We start from the raw sequence: 8,460 nt of genomic DNA, 5'->3' as shown, positions 1-8,460 counted from the left end.
GTCAGTCCATTTGTGCATCAGTGAGCCAGGTGAGGCTCTAATAGGTCATACATATAATATACTCACTTCAAGATAGTATCATCCTTCCCTTGCCATCCCCTGCTGGTTTCTATGCCTGTGGCCCCAATGTCCCAGGGCTTCTATGTGTTGTGTTTTTTCAGTCCCTTCTTTGAGCTGTGAGAAACAATATTTTCCCATCAGTTCCTAGATTTTAAAGGGTCACTCTTGTACTGTTTCCATTTTTTTTGTCCCCTTGTTGGCCTTCCCTAATATCTCCCACAAGCTCCAGCAGAGGGCGAGGCATGTAGAAGGATTCCATAAATGCTTATGTGTGATTTCTTCTAGGGACTGTACAACATCATGCTTGGTATTTAAAGGATTGCAAAGTACTTTCCTTACTGATAACCTTATGAGGAGCTAAGGGCAAATGTTATACTCCCCAGTTTATAGATGAAATGCTGTGGGAGGTTGAACTCTGTCTGAGAAGTTTCAGAATCCATCCATGCTGCTTCTGGTAATGAGGATGATGAGGGCCAAGATAAAATCAGGTTTGTTTTGCTTAATTCCTCAAGGTAAGTGGTGCTTTAGGACTATTGTAAGTTACAGGACTTTTGTCATGACTCATACCCACAATCCTTGATACTAGGGGGAGGCTGAAGCTGGAGGATCAACCGAGTTCTGTAGTTCTAAGGTGTGATAGGGCTAAAGTCAATTGAGTGGACTCATTAGGTCCAGCCACAATATGGTGAGCCTTTTAGGAGTAGGGATTGAGAGGGGAAAAGGCTTAGGAAACCAAGCTGCCTAAGGATGGGCAGACTGTCTCAGATTAAATTTGGAGGGGGTTTAAAGGGTACTGAACAACATAGGATTGGGACTATAAGTGATGGCTGTCCTAGCCTGGGTGAGAAAGGGAAACTGAGTTTCAAAAAGAAAAGGAAAGAATGATTCATTCCCAGGCTTTCTACCTACCAGGCTATTCTGGTCCACATTACCATCTTGATGAATGCTGCCTGTATGTCCTTATTCCTAAGGCTGTAGACCACTGGGTTAAGCAGGGCAGTGAACACATTGTAGAAAAGTGAGACCTGCTTGTCTCTCTCTGGGAAAAGTTGGATTTGGGCCTCATATAGATGTATATGGCAGGTCCATAGAACAGAGTGAGGTGAGAAGCACAAGTGGAAATTTGATCTTGAGGATAGACATGGTGATGTGGACATAGGAGGCCAGGATTAGTGAAAGAGGGTCTAATACCATGGAGATGCTCAAGATGAAGTCTACTACTTCAATAAAGTTTGTGTCCATACAGGCCAGGCTTCAGACTGAGGCACCCTCAGAGAGGTAGGTATTGACCATATTAGGGCTACAGAAGAGGAGACTCATGGTGAAGTAGGTATGGAGTAGGGAGAAGAAATCACAGGTGCAAGTCCCTGTTACTAATTGCATACACAAATTCCAGTTGAGGATAAATGTGTAATGCAATGGGAAGCAGATGGTTACATAGTGATCACAGGCCATGACTGCAAAGATGATGCCCTCACTGAGACCCTGGGCACCAAATACATACATCTGTAGCCAGTAACCTCCAAAGAAGATGAGATTAGAACTGGAAAGCAGGTGCACCAACATTAGGGACACTGTGTTGGTGACATAGCCCATGTCCAGTAGGGAAAGGACACTGAGGAAAAAATACATAGGTGTGTGGATATGGGAATCCAGACTGATCAGGAGGATGAGTCCATTGCCTAGGACTCACCAGAGGTAGAGAAGAAGAAATATGATGAAAAGGATCCTATTTGAAGTGGAGTCACTGGAGAAGCCAAACAAGATAAACTCAGTAACAAAACTGTGGTTTGATGCTGTGAACATTGAGATATTATGGTCCTGAAAGGGACAAGAGAGAAGATGATGGAATCCAGAAATGTCAGCATTGGTCAAGGGCAGGATGGACCCAAAGCCTCTGAGTTCTTTAGTTAAGATCCCACATTGAAAAGTCCTTCCCTAAGAGTTTTGGTTACTGTCCAACATAATACCTACCATACCTAAAGCCTCAGAGATCTTCAAAGAATTTCACAATGAGGCCAAAGAAGGAAGACGACTTGCTCAAGATCATACATCAAGTCAGGAAAAGAAAAGGGACAAGGGGTAAGGTTTTGTGTTTGTTCCTTTGATGTTTCCATGATGGCCCACTATTTCCATCCCTCATACCCACTCTTAGATCCATCAAATTCTCCACTCCTTTCCTCATTAACCAATGCTTCAGTTTTTACTTCCCCATCACACGCCCCTTCATTATATCCCCCATCCCCCATCCACAGATCTGTCCACAACTATATGCCCAGTCATGGATCCATCAATTCTTCTATCCTCATTCAGAGGCCCATTACCTCCCCATACCCTGACACAGATGCATAAAATTCCTCCATTCTCACTCCTGAGCCTTTAACTCACCAAAAAACTAGGGGAGAGACAGGAGGAAGCATGTGCCAGAGGTCTATGCCACAATCACCTCTTGAAATATCATCTGTCTTTATCAACCAATGGAAAGATTACAGTGTCCTTCTCCTAAAAGTCATGGGAATAGCTTCATCCCTTCCCACTGCACAGTTACAGACCAACAGCTCTGTTTCCACCCATGCCCCTGTGGTTATCCTCCAGGGGAGTCCCCAGAAAACAATGAGTTGACAAATTCCTTTGAAGGTGCTGCAACCCCCACTTTTCAGCAGGTATAGCTACTGAAGACCCAGAAGAGAAAGTTCTTGTTACCAAGACCTTTAGTATTGTCATATTTTTCAACATCATAAATGGGCATAATTTTATTGATGGAAATAACATTAAAGAAAATGCATTGCCATCTGTCTTGTTCCTGCACCCTAAAGATGCTATGTGTTCTCTCACATTCTCTCACTGAAATGTGAATTCTCTGAGAACAAGAATTGATTTACTTTACTATCTGTATCTCCAGTGCTTAGTGCTTAATGCACAGTGCTTAGCACAAAGGAAGTACTTTAGAAATACTTTGTCTTCCAAGAAACCACTATTTGACAAAAACTGCTGGGAAAATGGAAAAACAGTATGGGAAAAATTAGATCAACGTTTAGATCAACATCTCACACTCTACACCAAGATAAATTAAAAATGGGTAAATGACTTAATATAAAGAGGGAAATCATAAGTAAATTAGGTGAATATAGAATAGCATACCTATCAGATCTATGGGAAAGGAAAGAATTAAGACCAAGCAAGAGATAGAGAACATTACAAGATGTAAAATGAATACTTTTGATTATATTAAATTAAAAAGGGGTTGTACAAAGAAAACCAATGCAACCAAAATTAGAAGGGAATAACAAACTGGGGGGAAAATTTAATAACAACAATCTTTGACAAAGGTCTAATTTCTCAAATTTATAAGGAACTAAGTCAAATATACAAGAAATCAAGCCATTCCCCAAATTTGTCAGGGGATATGAATAGGCTGTTTTCAGATGAAGAAATCAAAACTATCAATAATCACATGAAAAAGTGTGCTAAATACCCCCTTGTTGTGTTGTTGTGTTCATCAACTACCTTATTCTGAGTCACATATTCATAAACTCTTCCTCTTCTTGTCCCTAGTCACATTTGCTTATCCTTGGACACTGGGAAAGAAGACAACAGAAGACAGCACATTTTAGAGAAAAGTTAGAGGATGAAGAACAATCAGGGTCAAGGAAAATATGGTCAGAGAGGTAGGAGAAAAACTAGGAAATGAAGAGGAGTGATGAAGAACCTCATATCTTAGATCTTCTCTATGGCACAGTCATAGGAGGGCTAGGTATGGAATTAAAAAACCTTGTTTAAAATCCTGGCCCTATTGTTTGCTACCTGGGTTACCTCAGGCAAGTCACTTAAGCTCTCAGGGTCTCAGTTGCCCCAAATAAAAAAGAAGTGGTTGGACTTGATGAACTCTGAGTATTTAAATCTGTGATCTTCCGGCATAGGTACATAGAAATAAAGAAAATATGAATGTAAAGTGCATGAGGAGTAGTAAGGTACATAGAGTCTAAAGTAAGGGTTCAGGCAAGAGTTCTTAACACGTGTGTGTGCTATGGAAGTCTAGTAAAGCCTGTGGACCCCTTCTAAAAACCATGCTTTCAAAGACAAAATAAAATATACAGCCTTGCAAAGGAAAGAGAAAGGTTAGTGAAAACATGATCCATTTCCTCTCATCTAAGTTCATGGATTCTCTAAATCTCTTCGACTTGTGGACTCCAGGTAAAGAAATCCTTTAACAAGGAGTTGGTGAGGGTAGATTGGAGGCAATGGGGATGAAGGAAATGAAATGACAAGGGGGAAGAAAGGGGATGAATATAAGGGATGGGAATACAAAGTTGAAAGGAGAGAAGTGGGAAACATGGGGGAATGGAGAAGATGCAGGAGAGAGGAGATAGAAAGCTTTCCTCTCTGTCTTCAGATTTTCTGCCTCTCCTGATCAACCTTTCTCCACTCTCTCAGTCAGTTCCCCATCTCTCTCCCTGAAGCTCCCCAAATCAACCTCCTTTGACCTTTTCTTTTCTCTTTCCTCCTTTCTCTTTGCTCCTTTTTCTCTGGCTAGTCCAGCCCTCCCAGATAAAACCATTGCCTCACCCTTCAGAAAGGTGAAACACAAAGACCTCCAGAGAATGTCATTTGTTTCTTTTAGAAGGAGCTTGAGTAAGGGCCAAGCAAAGGATCTAGGTCACCGGCAAGGCAAGTAGATTCCAAAAGGCCAGCAGGCAAGTTCTGGACACAAGGAGACTGATGGGCTTATTCTTCCACCTTTTCTTCCTTTACAAGCTCACTCACTGCCACCAGACCTCAAGCCACAATTACTTCTTGCAGAGAAAGGAACCCTTTCTGCCTGAACAGAGAAAGTGTTTAACTTCTGGGAAACACTGAAGCAGTGCCCAAGGAGAGGAACCCCTAGCCCTGCTGGTGAGAGGAGAAGCTACATCCCCACTGGCCAATTAACTAGGATTTTTATGACACTATTTGATGGCTAGGTTTCCTTAAAGAAATGAGAGTGAGAAGCACCTGCCTCCTCTCCTCCATACTCAGGAGAATCTGCCTCCTCATGCCTTGCCTAACACCTACCCCAGGAGATTGTTCAGGAATAGGTTTTCTGGGAATTCCTATTATCATAAGAATTTTTATAGAAATGGAGACCCTAGAAGAAGGAAAGGGAAAGGGTTTCCTATTTTCCCACATTCATTTGGGACTTGAGCTGGAGGAAGAGAAAAGAATGGAAATAAGAAATAAATAAATATGAATTATTGGAATCTTTACTTCTGAGTTCCTGAAGCCTACTTCTGTCCTCACCCCTCTGTTCCCAGGGAAGGGAAGGAAAAAGAAATAGAAAGGAATATCAGGGATAGGAAAGGAGTAATGGAAAGACAGAAAGGTAGGAAAAATGATTGGGAAGAATGATCAGGGGAAAAGGCTGAGAAGATAGTAGGAGGCTAGGGTTCAAAAAAATTAGTAATGGGCAACATAGGAGAGATAGGCTAAAATGTTAGAGGAAGTTCTCAACACTAAGAATCCAGATGTTTCATACTCCTTCTTTACCAGAGTTGGCCCTATGCAAAGCCCAAGTAAGAGACCACCTATGATTTAAATTGAAAGAGATCAAGTAGTCCCACTTGGAGAAATTTATTGTTGTATCAGGCCACCATTGCTCTTTTTCTCCTGGTTCTGAAATATTCACTATCAGGTTACTAATGGATTAGCAAAATCAGACCCCATGCAACAGATGTCCTGGATGGTCCTTTTATATAAACTTGTTTTGTTCCTTTCTATAACAGGATTGAGAAAAGTAATCACCAAGTAGCTGCCATGTTGTTTACTGACTGTCTGACCATCAACCACCCACCACTCCATCCCTCAGTGATATAACCTGGACTATTTATTGAGGAGAATCTGTTGGCCATCTCTTGTTACTCCTAAGCTCTAGCCATTACACAGAGACTATTCATGTCTTCTAAAGACAATACAATATTTCAGTTCATCAAACCATAAGGTTATTTCCAAACAAACAATTTAATTAAATTAGAGAACATATCCATCCCAGCTTGAGTAAGCTGAGTAGCCTGAGAAAGCACTTTAACCTCATTCTGTCTTGCCAGAAATGGAACATTGTGAGCCTGGTACCTCAAACCCCTGTGTCCTAATTCCCAACCTTTGGGTCAACATATAGGCTGGGAAAGTAACTTATCCCTCACTACAAGAACAATATTAGGGTGAGCTCTGGAACTTGGCTGGACTCAGAAACTACTCTGGGGCATGGCCAGCCCACAGTTTGAGAAAGTAGGGCTGACATGAGTCTGTAAGCCAGATGCTGGCAAGAGCAATGGGCCTCTCAATGCTTTAAGTATTACTACTAAGTCTGTGTCTAATGTCCAATCTCAACAGGAGGAGAGGAGACATCAAAATGTCTTCAAATAAGATCAGGAGTGAAGCGAGGATGCCCATTATCACCACTATTATTTAATATTTTTATTAGAAATGCTAGCTTTAGCAATAAGAAAAGAAAAAGAAATTGAAGGAATTAAAGTAGACAATTCTTTGCAGATGATATGATAGTATACTGAGAGAATCCTAGAGAATCAACAAAAAAACTAGTTGAAATAATTAACAACTTTAGTAAAGTTGCAGTATACAAAATAAATCCACATAAATCATCAGCATTTCTGTATTGTTCATTATATTGTTCAACAAAGTTTAGCAGCAAGAGATAGAAAAAGATATTTCATTTAAAATAACTCAAGACAATACTTGCCAAGACAAACACAGGAATCATATGAACACAATTACAAAACACTTTTTACACTGAGAAATAATAATAATTGCTCATGGGCAGGCCTAACTAATATAATAAAATGTAATAAAAATGACAATTCTACCAAAGTTAATTTAATTACTCAGTGCCATTCCAATAAAACTACCAGAAATTATTTTCTCGAATTTGAACTAGAAAAATATTAACAAAATTCATGTGGAAGAATAAAAGATAACAAATATCAAGGGAATTAATGAAAAAAATGTGAAGAAAGGTGGCCTAGCAGTACCAGATCTCAAATTGTACTATAAATAAGTAATCATCAAAATAATCTGGCACTGGCTAAGAAATAGAATGGTGGATCAATGGAGTAGATCAGATACACAATATACAGGGTAAATGACCTTAGCAACCTAGTGTTTGATAAACCCAAAGGCTGTATCTTTTGGAATAAGAACCCATTTTAACATAAACTGCTGGGAAAATTGGAAAACAGTATGGCAGAAACTAGGAATAGAACAATATCTCATACTCTATATCCTGATAAGGTCAAAATGCATATAAGATTTTGATGTAAAGGGTGATATCATAACTAAATTAGGGGAACATAGAATTGTTTGCCTGGCAGATCATTGGAGAAGGGAAGAATTTATGTTAAAAAAAGAAACTGAGTTATAAGATGCAAAATGAATGATTATATTAAATTTAAAAGCTTTTGTACAAACAAAACTAATGTAACCAATATTAGAAGGGAAACAACAAACTGGGGAAATTTTTTTAAAACAATTTTTGCTGATAAAGGTCTAATTTCTCAAATCTATAGAGAATTAAGACAAATTCATAAGAATACAATGTATTCCCTAATTGACAAATGTTAAAGGTTATGAACAAGCAATTTTCAGATGAAGAAATCAGTCATCAATAGTCATATGAAAAAATATTCTAAATCACTTGAGTAGAGAAATGCAAATTAAAATAACTCTGAGATACAAACTCAGATTGGTCAATATGACAGTAAAGAAAGTAATAAATGTTGGGATATGCCAAAATTTGGACACTAATACATTGTTGGTGAAGTTGTGAATGGATCCAACCATTCTGGAAGGCAATTTGGAACTATGTCCAAAGGACTATAAAACTGTACATACCATTTGATCTTGTAATACCATTACTGGATCTGTATACCAAAGAGATAATAAAAAAGGAGGAAAAAGCTACTTGTGCAAAATTATTTGTAGCAGCTCTTTTTGTGGTGGCAAAGAACTGGAAACTGAGGGGACATCCATCAATTAGGTAATGTCTGAACAAACTGTGGTACATATTGGTGATGGAATACTACTGTGCCATAAGAAATGATAAGCAAGATGATTTCAGAAAAACCTGGAAAGGTCTGCACACACTGCACATTGTTAAAATGATCACATTCTTCACCCTAAAGTCTTCTGAGAGATATAGTCTAGCTAGGTGCCTTAATGACTAGAGAGTCAGGAGGACTCAAGTTAAAATCCTGGTTCAGATATCTACATGTGTGACCCTGGATAAATCATTTAACTTCTTGTCTGCCTCAATTTCTTCATATGCCAAATGAAGATAATGTTAGCATCTACCTCACAGGGATATTATGAGGATAAAATTAAATCACATTTTAAAAAATATTTAAAGTGCTA

At 39.1% G+C, this 8,460-nt stretch overlaps 1 pseudogene; it reads right to left on the bottom strand.

Moving 5' to 3' along the window:
* Window positions 1–913: 913 nt before the first annotated feature.
* Window positions 914–5,588, bottom strand: LOC130453867 (olfactory receptor 2A12-like; annotated as a pseudogene).
* Window positions 5,589–8,460: the final 2,872 nt, after the last annotated feature.

This window comes from Monodelphis domestica, chromosome 4 (assembly GCF_027887165.1).
Source record: "Monodelphis domestica isolate mMonDom1 chromosome 4, mMonDom1.pri, whole genome shotgun sequence".
In the NCBI taxonomy this organism is placed as follows: domain Eukaryota; kingdom Metazoa; phylum Chordata; class Mammalia; order Didelphimorphia; family Didelphidae; genus Monodelphis; species Monodelphis domestica.
Note: the sequence above shows the minus strand (reverse complement) of the source record. Positions and strands in the feature narration are given on the sequence as shown.